General features: G+C 46.3%; 1 protein-coding gene across 2 annotated transcripts in view; it reads left to right on the top strand.

Annotated features, from left to right (window-relative positions):
• Nucleotides 1-269: 269 nt before the first annotated feature.
• SV2B (synaptic vesicle glycoprotein 2B) overlaps nucleotides 270-18,029 on the top strand; it is a 65,862-nt gene continuing 48,102 nt past the window's right edge. Inside the window, exon 1 of one of the 2 annotated variants that reach the window (XM_027644524.1) lies at nucleotides 270-438. The gene's annotated coding sequence lies outside the window, so the exon portion shown is untranslated. Of the gene's footprint in view, nucleotides 439-5,831; nucleotides 6,039-18,029 lie in introns of those variants that run through there. The other variant, XM_027644525.1, reaches the window with a different exon arrangement.

The raw sequence follows: 18,029 nt of genomic DNA, 5'->3' as shown, positions 1-18,029 counted from the left end.
ATTCCTGTATGTCAGCAATTAGAAAAAGAAATAAAAATACCCTCATGTAATAAAGAACTCTGCTAGAGAGCTGCAACATTTAGACCCTGGGTTGGATTTTATTACCGTGATGAAATTACACAAGCATTGCCTCTCTCTCTGCCTGCTGTGCAGCTCCTCGCTCTCTCCCCTTCCCTTCGGCAGCCTCCGCACGCTCCCTCCGCGTTCGCTCCGCAGCCGGGCTGGGGGCGGCGTGGATTTAGGTAGAACACGGAACCCTGGGTTCCCTCCCAGCGCTGGGGTTCCTGGGCAGGGATCCCCTGGGCCGCATCATTGGCATGCGGCTCCTGGTAGGACTGCATCACTGCTAGAGGAGATGCCAGCGCAGAGCCGCGCTGCGCCGCTCGCCGCGCTGCGCCGCCCCGGCAGCCGCTCCGCCGACAACTTGGGGTGCCCGAGGTAAGAGCCCGTCGCTCCCCTCTGCTTCGCGGAAAAAGGGGTGAGAGCTGGCAGCCCGTGGGGACTCGGTGCCTGGGAGGCAGCTCCGGGGGGGCAGGGGAAAGCTCTCTGCAGAAAACTAAAACAAAAGGTGCCACTGAAAGCAAAGATGCTCAAGGGCGCAGAGTCGGTGTCGGAGTTGGGATGGATCGGTGGGAACTGTAGGGACTCCCCTTAGCTTAATGAGAATGGAGGGGTCAGAGCAGTCGAGGACGAGTAATTTAAACCAGCCCCGTTACGCTACCCTCGCTTTCTGCCAGGAGCTGCTGCGCTGTAGAGTTTTGACTTGGGCTGAAGCAATTTTTAGGAGTGCTCCCGGTGTGTGCTCAGTTTGCGGTGGACTCGGGGGAGGAGGAGAAGGTGTTTGCCTGGGGACAGGGACTGTCGTGTCCGGATGGAGCTGTGTGGGACTGTGTGGGTGGTGGCACCCCAGGGCTGTGTGTGGGTGTGCCGGTGCCCGCGCACGCCGGCCCCGGTGCCGCACCCACTGTAATTGTCCTCCCTTCATCATCCTCCCCAGACTCCAGTAGAGCTTACCTGCAGCTAAAGCTAAAAACTGCAGTTAGTTTTTTTCGACCTCCTCTGTTAGGAAGGGTTAAATGAAGCCACAGAGAGAAAGCAGCGATTTGGGAGCTGTCGCGGGATGCGGGTTCTGTGGCGAGAAGTTCCCGTGCATGTGTGTGTATGCTCACTGCACATCCTGTAACACATCCAGGCACACATCTCTGCAGGACTATTTTTCTTGTAGAGGACAAGTGTTGTTCAAGGGAAATTTTTATTACATGTGTCAAACTGCAGCAATATGATCCATAACACCAAGATTCCATTAAAAATAATTGGTAAGAACTGGCTCCACAAGGATATTACTTGTCAGGGATGACCTCGTCTCAGGAAAAAATGGAAAAGAGTAACAGTCTGATGATAATAATGTGTAGGTGAGGAGCATGCAGTGTTCTGTGTGTGCCGAGGGGGATCTCCCACTGAGTTTAGGTCAGGCACTTCTAAGCACATGCTAGAGCTTAAAGGGGTCTCCTGCCATTGGGAATCTGAGTAGAAATTTCAGATAGGATGAGATTAAATCTTGTGTCTGACATGACATGAAAATTGCTATTTTGTGTCTCCTGTGTATCCCTGATGTTATCATTTGGGGGAAGGGAGAGGAAAAGGGTTAATTCTGTGTCTTACTTAACTAGATACTGAATGTACAATAGTGCTGCACTGATCATCCCAGGCATCCAGCTGGATATTCTGCTGTGCATTTGGAAATACACCTTGGTGCCTCTGCCTTAAATGACATGGGACCCAAACACATCATGCAGGGGGATGTCCATGGTCAGGATAACCTGGAGGAAGGAGTGGGAACAGAGGCAGCATCCAAGTCTTTTTCTACTTCTTCACGATGGAAAAGCTCTCTTCCACCTTCCAGCAGAAGCAGAAGGGGAACATCTCCCTTCACTGCAAGAGAGCTACCACAGGTAGCAGCACCTACAGGGAGACCCTGGGTCTCAAGAGATCCATGAGGCCCTTATTACCTCCCAGCGTTCCCCCTCTTCATGGCTTTGTTGTGAAAGGCATTTCCACCACTATTAGATGGACTCAGCTGGAGATCAGATCTGCAATGATGCCTTAGGTTTTCCTAACCCAGCTTTGCAAATGCATGATGTGAGTGCTGGGGGAACCCTTCTGGAGCATTAAAGATAGACGCAGAAAACAGCAAACAGGAGACATCTTTCCGCTTCAGCTTACCCAGTTCTGAGAGATCTGTCCCATGAAGTACCATTTGTGTTCTGTAACATCTTTAAATGAAAGTCTCTGATACCTGGCAGCTTCTGATTGAAGGAGCTGAGCTGGATATGGAAGCCCACTCAGGTTCTGATGCAGCCCTGAAGCTGCAAGTGCACAGCTGGGTGCTTCCCAAAAGTCAGCCTTGCACCTGCAGATGATTTCTGAAAATCTGACTGCATGTCTGCAGGAAGGGTGTGGGCCCCAGCTTCTGACAGTGCAGTCAAAAACGGTGCGAAAAATCCCACAAGGAGAAGAGCACACGGGCTTGGTACAGAGGGTGCAGGAGTTTTGTTTCAAAACAGGAATTGATCAGCCTGTACCTGCAGGGAAAAGGCAGAATGATGAAAACACATTCCTTTCTTGCTCTGAGCTGGGAGCATTACTTTTGGTAAAATGAAGTGTGAGAGACAAAAAAGGCAGGAAAATCCACCATGATTCATGGTGATGCTGTCCCACCTGTACAGCACACATTTGGGCAAAACTTGATGAGGCAGGTCTGGGGTTTGAGGCTCATCCTGCAATTGATGCAGCATGAGTACAGTTCTTTTCCTTGCCTGAGCCAAATGAGAGCCCTCGGGTCGTCTCTCCTCCCCTCAGAGCTGTTGTGGGTGGCCCCTTCCTGGCCACCAAGTCACAGAGATGATAACAGTCCTTCCTGTTATCAGGAAGCCAAAGCCAGCCTTGAAAATCCTCTTCCCGCATTGCCAAGCCAGCAAATTGATTTTCCAGATCATGAGCTGAACCTCTGAAATTGTTCTCTTCTGAAGAGATTATGGAATTACTCCTGTGCTAATGAATACTTTAATGTTACGGTGACTAAAGTCCCATAAGGACTTTAACAGCCAAAAAAAAAGACACTCTAGGAAAGATGAGCCTGTGGTGGCTGTGTCAGACCTCACTTCACCATCTGGGGCATAGAGGAGAAGAAAAATGAGAGGAAGGTGAAGATGGACTCATGGTCTCCCAGGAAGCTGCTGAATCCATCAGGAATATCTTCTGCAGCTCCCAACTTTATCCCTCTGTCTTTGAGTGCAAGGAAGGAAACTATCCTAATGTTAACTATTGCTTTCCCTGTTCACCAGCTCTCTGGTAAATACCTGTCCCCTCCCTCAGTGGGAATAATCCAGCTCCTGGTGACCTGCTGGGAGAGCCCCAGGGTGGGCAGCAGAGCCAGGTCACTATTCCCAGGTCCTGTGTCAGGCTGCTGTAACCTGCCACGGGATTATCTGAGTTTAGCACTTCCCTTCTATCCTCCCAGTACATTACTGTCAGGCTCTGTAGTTTGGGATCATGGCACTGGTTTCCAAATATACAGTAAGACAATATATTCCCTGACATCCCCCCCCCCCCCCCCCCCAAGGAGTTTGGCATTTATCAGGGAGAAAATATGCTTGTGGGGATGAGTCTGCATTGATCCTGCTGGTGTTCAAAGAGCACAGTCTTGCCTCTGCTTTACTAACCCTGGTTTTATGGCGCTGTAACTCCACAGGTTAGAAGCAGGTTGTCCCAGTTTTGAGCAAGAGCAAAGTTAACCCCTAAGCAGTGCAGGGAAAGCATCTCCATGCCACAAGAGCTGCAATGCAAGGGGAAGGCTGGTCTATATTTAGGTTACGGTCTCTGCACAGAATGGGTAATCCTCTTTCCATGAATTATCCAGGGGATTAGACAGCTTTAAACTCCCCCAGGCCTCCCTGGCTACAGCCGGGCTCGATGGGAGCCAGGGGGGCAGTGGCCAGAGGGAGGTAGGTGCAGGCAGGTTGCTGATGACTCATTTGGCTGCTGCCAGCCTTGCCAAGCACTTCAGGAGGTCACCAGAGGCTCAGACGCAGAGTGACACAGGAGTGACGTGCAAACCAAAAGGGAACATCCCGATTAGGAAAGAACTCAGAGCTTTATAAATAATTGCAGAGACGAGGGAGTTGGCAGCAGGTAGGAGGAGGGACAGAAGACCCGAAGCAGCAGCTTTCCAAAGTGTAATATCCTCGCTAGACTTTTCCAAGCTGTTTCTCTAACCAGAAAAAGGGATGCTTTTGGAACTGCAGCCGATACAACCAAGGAGATGCTCCAAACCCACCTGCTTGGGCTGGCTCTGCAAATGCGGTTCCAGGGATGCAAGTCAGGTTCATCTATTTGGAGTGCGAATGGATCACTGTCAATACTCCATTAAAATATTGAAGGGAGGCCAACAGCACAGCTCAGGGACGGTGAGGGGGTGGGGAGGAATGGGATGCAGGGAGGGAGGCAGGCTGGATTGCACCAAAACCTGAATATTCCACTCAGTTATGGGGCAAGTGCCCATAACAGATTTCTGCCCTTTACTAATGCACAGCTGCTAGAAAAAAAAGGAGTCCTGTCACTGGGGGCCTGTATATGCCATAAAAGAGACATTCTTGTCACCCCTGCATGTGGGTCTTGGGACAAAGCTTTGGTGGAGAGATGAATGAGAAAGGCTCAGCCATGCAGGCTGGGCTGTAGTTGACACCCACTTGTGTAGGATGCCAAGGGGGTTCTTCCTCTGGTGCCAAAGGCAGTGGAAAAACCAGGGAAGAGGACCACGCCTGTGAAGCAGGAAGAGAGTCCTTGTGTGGGAGACTGAGCTAGCTGCCACTTCTGGTTTTCTATCTATGGGCTTGTGGTGCAGCCACTCTTTTCCTCCATTAGTCTCTAGAAGCTGAGATCTAGCTCAAAGCTAGTATGGTTTGTCTTCCTTCACTCAGTTTTCCAGGCTGTAACTAAGAAAGCGGTGCAGGGGTTTGATTTCCCCGATTCCCTTTGCCTTCTGTTGCTGCCAGGACATCTTGCCACCTTGTCCTGGAGTTACATTCCCCTGGATACTAACTCTGTGGACCCTCACAGTACAGCTGCCATCCCCCAGACTCAACCTTTTTCTGGACTGCAGGAAAGTAAGATTTATTCATGGGGAAGTTAAGTGCAGCAAGGCACTTTATTATCCCTGCATTTAAATCAATTTATTCTACTTTCTGCCGCTTATGCTACATACTCTAAGTCAGGATTTTGACCCTATTTTATTTTCCCCTGCCCAGAACTGGGACAAATTGAAAGCCTCACCCTGCTGTTCATCATTCCCTCTTTTACTCACATCATCTGGAGGATGCCATTTAAGTAATGTCAGGGGAGCTTGAGTTGAAGAGGGAATAAATGAGCAGTCTCCCAGCTCACTGCTAGGATGGGAAATTCTGTGGCTGGCCCTGCAGCTCCTGCCTTGCCCAGGCACTCGAGCAGAGTCAGTGTCAACCCTGGCTTGTTTCTGCCTGTGAGGGTAGGGCTAGAAATCACCAGAGAAAGCCTGGATGGAAGAGGGAAAGCAAAGAAGGGAAAGACCAGGGAAAGTCTTTGCCTTTAACGTGAGCTAATGTCTTTCCTCCCCGCGTCGAACATCCTCAATTTCCTGTTTAACTTAAAGTCAACACATCTGTCACGTTAGCATCGCCCGCTGCCTGGTTCCCCCAAGCCACCCCCCTCCCATCTGCTCTCCCTGCTGCCTCCAGCCTCCCTCCACTCCTATTGCTTTGTGGCTGGGGGTGTGTGCCTGCGATTGTGTTTTCTGCTGGCTGGTGGACTTTTCCATTGCTCATGATTCAGTACTTGGATGTGGTCGCAGTGGGATGATCTGCTTGGCTTGCAGAGCATTTACTTCTAATCTCCGGCTTGTGACATCCTAGCAGAAAGGGGTGACCCTTCCAGGACCAGCTCCACAGGCTAGAAAGAGGGGAAATGGCTGGTGAATGGCTGTGATGAAATATTTCCTAGTTCTGGTAAGCGATGATGCTTTTCTCTTTGGTCTCTTTCTGGACTATCAGTCCTGCTGCAATAGTAATATGGCTTGATGGGTTAAAAGCAAAGGGTGGGGAGCAGAAAAAGAGACAGAAAAAACAGTGAAGCTCATTTGGTTTGTACTGAAGCTTTTCCAGGGGTCAGTGCTCATCAAAGCAGTTTAATTACTGTTGGTGAGAGTCTGGGAACCGAGCGGATCAATGTGTGTGCTTGGGCAGTCGGACCAGCTCTCACTCACATGCAGTTCCATTGCTCACCCTGCATATTTTTTTCCTACTGGATTTCCAGCTTGGTCTTATGCTTTCCATGGGGTAGTCCTAGGTGAGCTCCTACGTGAGTGCTGCTTTTTCTGCCCTGCACTTGTTACTGCAGGAGTTATGGGAAGTAATTCATAAATTCCTGCCCCTAATAGACTGTCTCCATCATTAAGTCTAAGCGAATTTTTCACTGAAACCAGTCCCCTAGGTTCTGCCAGTATCTGTTATATAGAGAGGTCCAGATAAAGATGTTTGGGAGGAAGAGGGTCTCACTGGACTACACTCTGCTGGGACCATGAGCTATCTGGTGTCCTGGGCACTGGCTTACTCTAAATGAGAGGTTTGCCAGTAAATATATCTCACAGGACTCTCAAAATGGGCGTCCTGCTTCTTAGTCGAGTGACAGCAGAGCTCTGACACTAGGGATGAATTTAGGGCCCTTGTTTAAAGAGGATCAGGGAATAATAAACCTAAGAGCAGCCTTTGCAGTCTGGCTGTATTGAATCTGCAAAGGTCTGTACATAACAAAAAAACCCAAACAAACAAACAAAAAAAACCCCACACAAAAAACCCCACAAAAAACCACAAACAAAGGAAAAATACAGTGGTGAAGCTTTGGCAGGTTTTCTGACAGGTACAAAGCCATGACCTTCTTGGCAGACCTGTGTTTCACCCAAAAACTGACACAAAATACGGTTTGAGGTACCAAAACAATTTTTTTTTCTGGATTTCTTTATGACATGCAGAGTTAAAAACTGCTCCTGGAGAACGTTGCTGATATAACTTGTTTATAAAAATACTCCTCTCACAATGTATTCATACAGAAATCTCCACTTGCTAAAAACTCACACATTTCCTACCCTTTGTTGTTTAGATACTGTGACACTGAGAGTGGGGTGCTCTGGGTTTTGTGCTTATTCTAAAGAAACCTCGAAGTTTCAAGCACCAGTTACATTAAAGATTCTTCTCTCTTGAGCAGCAAGTTTTGACTTGGGGTTTTGTTTCACATGTGTCTCAGGATGACAATCTTTTGTGCCAAGTCTGTGTCTGGTAAACAGTGGGTGAAGAGGGAAGTGGAAGGGCTTTGCGTGACTGAATCCCAGCACTGTGCAAGAAGGAGAGAGGGCAGGAGTTGCCCAATTTGTTGTCTTTGGGGGGTTGATGATTGTATCTGTGAGGAAATCCTCTTAGGACAGCTTTTGTGTCCTTTAACCAAAACACCATGGCTTTTTTCAAAAGGCTGAAAATCCTTCGTTCCCTGTTTCCTGGAATATTATTTCTGAGCGCCAGAAATTTCTGTGAATTGTTTTTCTTGTTAGATTATCTTCTAACATCTGCAGTAATGTTGATGCCAGAGTATCTTTGCTGTCAATTTGGTGTTTGTGCACTTGACTTTTCTCCCACATTCAGTCTGGATGTTGGCCAGTGGTGACTGTGCTTTCCTGATCCCTGCTGCAGTGCTGCCTGGAAGGGTTAATTTCCTGCATTTAATTAATGACTCCGTAATATTTATAAAGAGAAAATCATCGTACCCATCTGTGATAATTTTGGTACTTTCGCCAAGATGAAATTCTAGGGCCAAATGAGTATTACAATATGCTGAATGTAGAGACTTCTATAATGTCCTGCAGTTATTTCCTGAGAGAGCCTGATTTGATGTTGGGGAAGGGAAGGACAGATCCTGAAGTCTTTGTCTCTGGGTAGAAACAAAATTGAATGTGTTACAGGATTAATGAATGTTATTACTTTTAACTTAACTTTAGTCTTTTCTCAGGGACATTTGGGTTATAAAGGATGGATTTCCCTTGTGAAAAAGATCCATTTGGTGAAGGCAGGGAGTCATATGGGATCCTAAGTGAATAATACTCCAGATCATTCCTGTCATGGCGCTTGGCATCAGTGTCATCATCTCTTCAGGGCAAGGCAATCAAGGAGATGGAAGATGAAACCTTTCCTTGCCAGGGAGACTTCCACATTATTTGATTGAAATTGGAATCCAGTCACCTCATGCTTGTCTCTCCAGATTTTTCTTACCACATCTGCTAAATTACCACCAGCTATTTGCGTTTTAAATGAGGGCTTCCTCCCGCACAACCCATCTGCTCAGCCTGTTTGTTCTTCCCGTGCAGTCACGACTTAGTGATCACGTTTATGTCAGAGGAAACACGCTGGTGTTGGGGGTAGAAGGAAGAGGGGATCAGGGTGGCCTTGAAGATTCCCTTGGCTGTGTTGAGTTTGAAAGAGGAGCTGGGTTAAAATTGGGGGAAGAACCTCTTATGGAAGAGAATTAAGCCAGGTCAAGGGAGCTGGGAAGCTCAGGCCACTTTGAGGACAATTCTTCTTGTTTTCTAGTACTATCCCAGGGAATCTTTACAATTGGACATCATAGACTCTCCCACATCTAAGGTGACATAGCTCACCTGGTTATGTTCTTGACTGCTCTAATGCCAGGGAGGTAGGAGAAGTTAAGGCCTTTTTTGCTTGGAGGTGGTTGAAATGTGTAAGTGTTTTAAGGTATTCTAATCTGCCTTATTAAAATGGAGGGACTACAGGTCTTCAGAGATGCTTTCTGCTCACCTTGATGTGACAAACCTGAAGATATGACTACAGATATAGAGGGATGTGATAGAGATCTACAAAGCTGTGAGTGACATGGAGACAGTCAGTAGGGCTGTTGACTGCCTCTTCCAGTCCAAGACCCAGGCAACATCAGAACTGATTAAGTACAGTTCCAGGATACCTCATTGGGTGGGGACTGCAGCAAGCCTAATACTGGGCAGGCTCCTATAGGAGATGCTGCAGGACTGTGCAGCAGCTGGTTCTCCATGATTCAGTGTTTCCAGTTAAACTTGGTGTTTTGCTGTGATTCACAACAGCTCTTGTGGAAGATGGGTTTGCAGGAAGCTGGAATTCATCCACTCCTGACTAGGTGATGGATGGATTTGTTCAAGCTCTGGTTCCCTCTGTGCTGCCAGCACAGTGGATGCCTCCTTGGCCCCCCATCCTCCCAGGCTGGCAGTGAGTGAGAAGAGTGGTATCCTCTGAGCACTACTGAAACACAGAGACTTTCCCAGTCCTGGCCTGAGGATAATGCCTGTGCCATGTTCTGTAAAATGTGAGAGGCTGAGTAAAATCCCTGCAGGAGATTTTTGACCACGGGGAAAGTACAATGGGAGCCAATCTACTCCTGGATGTAATATGCTTTACACCCATCCTACTCTCAAGGACTGAGATCTGGTACTGCAGTGGTAAACTGAGGACGGGTCCTCTGTCAGGACACAGGTGGTCACAGCCTGTCTCAGGGATTGCTCCCACCACATCCCTCCAGGCAGCAGAGAAAAACTTGCCTCCCTCGTGGGACATTTTTCTTGCCCTTTATGACAGGTGGTCAAACTGCTGCAGATTAACTGCTCTAATTAACTGCTTACAGGTTCCTGACCTCCTGAACTCATGTCCTTGTCGTTCTCAGAGATGCAGGACTGTCCTGGTGTCTCTGCTGTGCCTTGGCACTCAGAGGAAACCCCAATAGAGGAAGTGGTGGTGACTCTTCGAGGAATCTCAAAGATTTATGTTGCAGTCCTACGAGTAGTGATGGTCCTCCATCAAGCCCGGTGACATCTCTCAGGGGGATTAACACAGCCAGAGTATGAGGTTAGAGGCAGATTGAATTGGATGACTCCATGAGGAGAATTGAGGGACTGGGGGGACAAGAATGGATGTATGCAAAATTCTTCGCCAGCTGTACTTGGCACAGAGTATCTCTTGCACCAGACACTCATACTAATGGACAAAAGTTCTTTTAGATTTACAAGCTATCCTGAGTGGCTGGATCCTGATATTAGTGTCAGGGCTGTAAATCTAGTAAAATAAATAAAAGTGCTCTGGGATTTTTCTCCTCATAATGTCATAAACACAGAAAGTGATCATTCTGCTCTGTACACAAAGTCCAGGGGCCTCTCTGCCCTGATAGATGGGAGGGAGCAGAGTCTGGGGTGATTTGGGCTGATGGCTGCTTGGGGCCACAAGAGGTGTGGGCTTTTTGCAAGTGGTAACTGGTTCTGAAGTGCTTTCAGCCCACTTCAAAGGAGGAAATCTGACCCAAATTCCTTTCATCTGCTTCTACTGAAGCTGAGAGTGGGCACCAGTGAGATCAGCCATTTCTTGGTATGGGGGGGGGTACATTTGTCCTTCTGCACCCCCACATCACATTCACTTGCTGCCCAAATTGACAGATGTTTTATCAGGACTGTCTCATTTCAGGGACCTAGTGTACATTAATTATGAGCATGTGTAAATGAGGTGTTAAATGATTTATACGCAGACCCAGATTGAGAAATCCCAGTGGTTTCTTCTCTGGATGTGTAGCCGCTGTTGAAAAAGTCAGACTTCCTCACATTCAAGAGGAGCTGAGGAGCCTTTTCACTTGTGATACAGACCCAAAACTGCTAGTCTTGGTGGAGGCTGAGCCTCCCTGGTGAGCCAAGGGTCACCAGTGGGGCCAGCACATGCATGAGGAATCCCGCCATCACCAGTGCAATTCACTGGCCCTCTGGGGACTGTGGCAATGCTCTGATGTCAGGCCACCCTTGGGAAGATGGGGAATGCCTTTTGCATTCTCAGAGCCAGAGGATGGGAATTCAGAGCAGCAACATTTTAATTAATCTTGTATTTATTTTTATCACTAATTGAATATGCTTTTGGTGCTTTTTTTCTTCTTTTAGATAAGGGGGTTTAGGGTTGTTTATTAGTATCTATTTTATAATTGGAGCAAGAGAGGATCATTTGTTCTTAGTAGCTCAGACACTGCAAACCATTAGAGATGCTGCCTGTGCTGTGGCCATGCCTGGATTGGTGCCCAGGGGTGCTGGGCAGCACAGGCACCTCCAGCCCAGGGTGCCCAGCAGCAGGAGGGCAAGAAGCCAGAGCCTTGTTGGGCTGCTGGGGACTGCTGGGGACTGGGAAGTTTGCAGAGCTGGGGGTCTCTGGCAGGGAACACTCATAGACCATTTCTGACCAGAAGGCATTTGGTGTTTTGACATGTTTTTGAAAAGCCAAGTGTGACCACTGACTAAAGCGAGTCACTGGGTACTCCTTCTTAGGGCATAATTTTCAAGCAACTCTGCTTAAGCATGGTGGCCACCAACAGAGTCTGCTCTGAATGCTGCAGAGCCAGCCCACAGAAGACTGAAGTCCTTTCAGCTCCTGTAATCCCCCTGACACACGAAGGACAGGCATGAAGGGAATGAGAAAAGATTAGGAAAAGCCTAATTTTCCACACCCCCCCTGCAAGTTCTGCAAAGCCTTGTCTGTACCCAGGGCTTACACCCTGACTGCTTTACAACCAGAAAGAAGTGGGAGAAAGCTCAAGTCCTGCTGACTCACAGTTACAGGGCACTAAGCACAGCAACTTCCCAGCCATCAGTAGGAAAGAAAGATTTACACCTGAAAAGCAGCTGAGAATTTGGAAGAGAGGAATGAAAAATAAGGTGCTTCAAAGCCATGCTGTTTGAAAGCTGTTGGAGCTAAAGCAACAGGCTGAAACAGGGCTCCTACTTGGCTTTCTCCACAGCAAATTTGTAAAGGAGTCAAGTTCTCAGGATGGAGAGATGCTTGGTGAGGGTGGGAGCACTCACCCCCACTCGCCTGCTCTGCACCAGGCAGCTGCTCCTGGTCCCTGCTTTTCCAGGCCATGCAGCTGATTAAATATTGAAAGGGTTTGGTTGCTCTTGCTTGAAAAGCTTCTGTCTGGATGAAAATGAAGTTATGTGAGGACAAGTTTGTGCTGGTGCAATTAGTCTCTGTTTAAATACATCTGATCATAAACAGACCAAAAATAGCTTTGTGGGTTTAAACGTAAAGGCACCCTCGGGACGTGGGTTTGGGTTACTCCTTCTTGGAGCCATGTGGGAGAGCTCAGGGAGGGGGGTATTGCAGATGGAGGTCAGGCTGAGTTATCAGCAACCCTGTGGCATTCAGAGGTCGTTGCAGATGCTCAAAGGCTGGTTGTGATGGGAACCAGCACCTGAGGTTTGCATGTTCACACAAACCCTGCTCCAGGCTCACCTCCCACACACCCCCCAACACCCTGGGAGAGGGGGTGATGGATTGAGATGCAGGCAGAGAGAGGGGAGGGAGAAGGGATTTGTGATGAGTTATAGGATTCGGCAGAGGCAGGAGGGAAACTGGGGTTAAGGTAGGGGCCAAAATGTGCAGAGGATGAGAGAGTTGACATTTCTGGGAGGCTGTTCTTAAACTTCCACAGAGTTCTTCAGGAGCACTCTGTGGAAAATCACCCACCTAAGCAGTGGGAACAGGAAGCCAAGTGTGGAGAAAGAAGGTCCTGTACTGACTAGTGGCCCAGCCAAATCTCAAATATAGACAAGGAAAAGTTACATTCAGGTGGAAGTAGAGAAAGCAACCATTTTTCTGCTCTCCATCCAGGCCCCTGTTGCACTTTAATTTCCTGAGAGGACATGGAGGGCATTTTCCAGCTTCTTCGCTGTGCACAGGTGGGAGCCTCCTAAACTATATGTCTTGGTACCTTCCTGACAGAGCACCAAAGGGACAAGCCTTCACAATCCCCATTGGCGGTGGGTCCTAAAGATTTCCAGTCACCCCTGCTGAGCTTTTGGATAATCTGGGTATTGGATTCACCCATGGAGGTCCCAAAATCACTGGTACCACCCATGTGTGCTTTCATGGGTTTATATGAAGTTGTTTCTTTTCTCCGTGCAGCCTCAGTAAGGATGCAGGTGATCTCTGCGGGCTGTGACCACAGGGAATGGCACAGTGGGCACAGGAGCAAGGCTTGGCCTGAGACATTTAATCACTTTCAGCTGTCAAGAAAACACATTTGAGCTGGAAAAGAAAGCTCCCTTCATTGTCTGGGTGTCCAAAACAGATGTGCAAGTCTGTTCTGTGACCAAGGGAAACTTTGGGAAAATGTTTCTTATCTCGTTAGGATAAATATAAACAGAGAAAAGATACCAACTTGATTTAAATACTGCTATAATCTGCAGAGGTTCTGAATAATCTATCCTAAAAGCACCTGGCCACCCAGCAGGCAGAGAGGCCATTCAGTTTGGGGGAACAGGACAGGCTGGTTAAAGAGCTGCCGGTCCCTCTGGGTCATGTAGGGGTTCAGAAAGAGGAAGGAGAGACAGGATTTCCATCCTTCCTGCAAGGGTAATTTAGTTCTTGCATTGAACTGCATAGGTTTTAATAGATAATCATCACTGAAAATTGGTTTCTAATTGTTCTTATCTATAAGTTAAATCAAATTTGCAATAATTTTAATAAATATTTCTTGAGTTTGATGGTAGCATCCAATGGGAGAGAAGTCTGTAGAAACACCTGTGACTAAACAGACAAGCAAAGCTTTGCTTTCTTGGAGTCTGAGTGAACTGGACAATATTTGCTAAACCAAACAGGAAATTTAGCAGCTTATTTTTTTCTTTAAATGGTAAGGAAAAAGGGATCATATTTATCTTTTTTTTTTTGCTCAGAATAAGATGGTATGTCTGGAGCAGAATTTGCAGTTCACATTTTCATTATTCTTTAGACCTAATTGAAACTTGATTTCAAAAATTACATGAATCAACTCAGTTTATGGTAGTCATTGATCAGTTCCTAAGCATTTTTTTAATGGTGTTTCATGATAATTGTTAATTGCACTTGATTAGAAGTACATAGTCACAGTAGGGCTGATGGATGGATTCTCAGCTGAGCAAATCTGGATTAATTTACAGTCCTGAGGTTGTGATCCATAACATACTTGAAATCAAATTAAAAATCAAGACTGTTATGAGACTAGGATGTGTGTTCATGGTGAAAGTCATTTAATATAATTTTGGCATCTTTTTCATTCTTTCAGAGCATCTAGTTTAGCTGTTCAGTTTCAATTATTTTTTCTAATTGATATATAAAAAATATTTCCCATTTGCCCTGGGAAATATTCCATCTGGAAGATTTCCAAAAGAAAATATTTCCTTTGGTATTTAAAAATCAAAATCTGAAATGGATTTTTATTCCTACTAGATTTAGATAAGCAATTTGATTTAAAAAAATCCAGAATTTCTGTCTCCCAGAAGTGTACTGAACAATGTAGGACCTGATTGTAATTATTTAATTAACCATTGTTGGGGTTTTTTCCCCTCATACGTACTATGAAATAATGCTGTGATTTTGGCAGGCCTACAACATCTAAGCCCCTGTGGCTCAGCAGAAATGTATGGCAAGTAAGAGAGAAACGCAGCCTGTTACCTCTGTGCTACACAGGTTTTCCCTCAAGTTGGAAATAATGCCAGGTCTGACAACCCCAAAAGTTGCAATTAAGCTCCCCAGGTAAACAGGTCAGTCCCTTTCAGAACAGTCCCTTCCCAAGGGTCTTGATCTCCTGTTCATCTTCCTGGCCAAGGACTAGCTGAATGAGAGGATTTTCCCCTTTCGATGCTTTGGGAAGGCAGCAGCCTGAGGGATGTGGGGTGGGGGCTCAGGGCCCTGTCAGGGTCTGAATTATAAGAGACAACCTTTGTCTTCTTCCAGTTAATAAGTCTAGCTCTTGTTCAGCTTCTTCCTTTAATTCCTCCTTTCTATCAGTGTAAAGTGCGTGGGAGGGATTCACTGTGCAGGGATCCCTCCTGGATGGGAAGGCTCTCCGGCTGCAGGAACGGTGGTGCAGGGCTTGGGGCAATCCACCCACAGACATCCATCTCCCTGACGGGAAGCTGGTGGGAGCTTCAGGGGCCTTTCAACGGCAGCCAAACAAGCAGCTCCTTGCCCTGCCTTTACAGCAGGTGGGAGGTGGCAGCTGGTGGATCCCTGCCCTGTGGGGGTACAGGGGATAATGGAGCTGCTTCCCTGATTAACTCTGGCAGCGGCTGCTGAGTTAATTAGTGGGCAGATATAGGATACTAGGCATTACTAATTTTTTTCGCAAATGCAGCTTGGAGCTGAGTGGGTTTGGGGTGAATTTCAGTCCCGTTGTTTGCAAAAATAATTTTCAGGATCTGTTTCAAAATGAGCGTTTGAGCAGGAGATGCTTCAACTGTTTCCCTTGTGAGATTCCATTGTGAGGTTTAATCTGTGTGAGATGTCAGTGCAGAGTCTCTTTACATGGCTTCATTTTGCATCCATCTGGTCCTGTTTGCTCATGTTTGGACTGCCTTGTTCTTGCCAGGAGTGGTCATTCTGCTTTCATCTTCCCACTAGGAAGGGGAATCTTGCTTGCTCCAATTGAGGAGGATCCAGTTAAGCATGAGAGGCTCCTGAGAGGTGTCTAGAAATAATTTATATACTGTGGTTGCAGAAACAGAGGCTTGTTCTGACCAGCCATGCATGGCTAAAGCACAAAAAGGCAGAGATCTCTCAGAATCCAGCTGATAAAAAAAAAGGACAGCAGGACTGATAAAGCCTTTAGTAATTTCACAGGGAGCAACCACTCAGGTTTGCATGAACTCAGAGCATCCCAGTGAGAATTCTTGTCCTTGCAGCTGGAAAAGAGTCGCTAACAAATGTTCATTACAATAGTAACCACTTAGCCATTGGCTTGTCGCCATGCCACGATCTGTGCATCAGCAACTCTGTTTCCTGCTGGTTCAAGGTAGACAGATGTTTTCTTTGGGGGTATTATGGAGACTGTAAATGGCTTGGATCAGGATATTGAGTCTGTGCTGTGTTTGTTTTCATCAGATGCTCTTCCTATAGGACTTTGGAGATAACATATTCTGAGTGGGTGACAGAAAATAGGTGGAGTAAAAAGGGAGAAAGATTGAAAATGGAGTTGCTTGTAGTTACTACTCAGTTACTCAGCACAGAGGAGGGTTTTTCTTTCTTTTTTTTCTCAGTGATTGTCAAGTGTGCAGATCAGACTTTACCAAATGAACCTGTTCTGCATCCTTATGCAAAGCATTTCTTGCTTGAAGATGGAGTCAATTACCGTGCATGTATTTACCCTGCTTGAGGAGCCTGTCTTGTTCCCATCTATATTTCATGAATCTCAACACTCCCTGAGGCTTGCAGCACTCTGCTGTGCCTGCAGTGAAGGGCTCCTCCACTGCAAAAGCAACAATGACTCAAGAGAAGCACACAGATGAAGTTCCCTGGATTTACATCCCCTGGCAGCCTTGGCCTTATGCCCTTAATGCTGGGTGGCATTTGGATGCTCTTTCGGAGCCTGCCAGGAGTCAGGTACCAGCTGATGCTCAACCTACCTGCCACTGGGCTGATGTAGAGAACAAGCTGCTTCTCACACCCTGTGCAAGTTGGAAGTCAATAACAGCACTAACCCCCTCTGACAAGTCTGGTGTCTTTTCCATCTTTAATTAAGTAATTAATAATAAATTAATTAATAGAAGAGTTAAAGCAAGGTCTCTTACATCTCCTGGCTCAGCTGTGCAGTCAGTGCAGGTTCACTCAGGTAACTACCATCAGTTTGTCTTTGATTTTCAGCAACCCCATTGGTGAGGTTTCTGTTTTTCCCCTTGAGATCCTCTCCTACAGCCCCAGAAATGTTGCTGTCAGGAAGCTCTGCCTAAACTTCAGTATCAGTTTGAATTTCAGGCTTTCACATCTGCTGCAAATGCCCCAGCACAGCTATATCCAGCTTTAAACTATCCAATGAAGCCAGTGGGTTAATGGAGAAGTTCACTATCCCTCTTTGGAGAACGTTTCTTCCCTCTGGTCAAAGAATGTTCATCCAAACATTTTATTCTCAAAAGAAAAGAAATCTGTTCTGGACAAATTAGAAATGTTTGAGAAGCCAGTGTTTTCTTTTGTCCATTTTCACTCAATATGATTGAACCCACTGCAGAATTCTGAATCCTCAGGGAAAACCTGCCAAAATTTCAAGGAAAAGTATTACTTATATGAAGAGAAAGTTTATTTGCATCTCTTTTTTGTATAAAACCAGTCTATTTTTTTACTCTTTCTCCTTGCTTTATCTGTCTGGTGAAACAAACAGACAAGCAAGGAGCAGAAAACACTTCAGATTGATTTTTTTAACCTTCAAAGTTTCTAGTCAATTCCTCATTTGCTGGGCTCTTAGTCAGAATCATGTGGAAGAAACAATGTCTGTTCCTCTCAGCAAGGCTGTATTTTTAGAAGGGATGCAGAAAATAGAGGTAAGTTGTTTTTTTCTTGAACTGATATATGGGCTTCCAGTGGTGACCCCCTTTTTTTATTTTTTTTTGATTTTACTTTAGGATTGAAATACTGTGGGTCTTGGTGGTATTTTGAACCCAATTATGCCAATGTGATTTCTTTATATTTCTTTGTATTGCTTTTATTGTGGAAAGAATAAATGACACATCAGAGTTAAATCTTCAGTTGCTGATAGTGCAGCTTGCTTTTCTTGCAGTTGGGATCAAGCCAAAGGAATAATCATGTTTGTCTAGTCAATGCATATCTCTGAAATCTCCAGCCCTGAGATCCAAATGCAGGTGATTTTATGACAGCTAATAATCACTGTAATTAGGAACCTAATTAAATATGCTCTGATCTTACCCTTCTCAGAGCTGATCAGCTCAGGGGCTGATTTGGATTCTCCATCTCTTTTCACACAGTCTCCTACAGCAAGTAAAGCATGGGTGATTTTTAGCATCCTTTGAAGTATAGACACTGCATCTGAGCTTGGGGACAAATAGACCAGCAGTGTGAGCCAATGTCTCTAGTAAGTTCCTAAAAAGTGTACCAAATGTGTTAAAAAAAGAAATCACA

This window comes from Corapipo altera, unplaced genomic scaffold (assembly GCF_003945725.1).
Source record: "Corapipo altera isolate COAL_440 unplaced genomic scaffold, ASM394572v1 50, whole genome shotgun sequence".
NCBI lineage: Eukaryota > Metazoa > Chordata > Aves > Passeriformes > Pipridae > Corapipo > Corapipo altera.
This window is presented reverse-complemented; position numbering and strand designations above follow the sequence as displayed.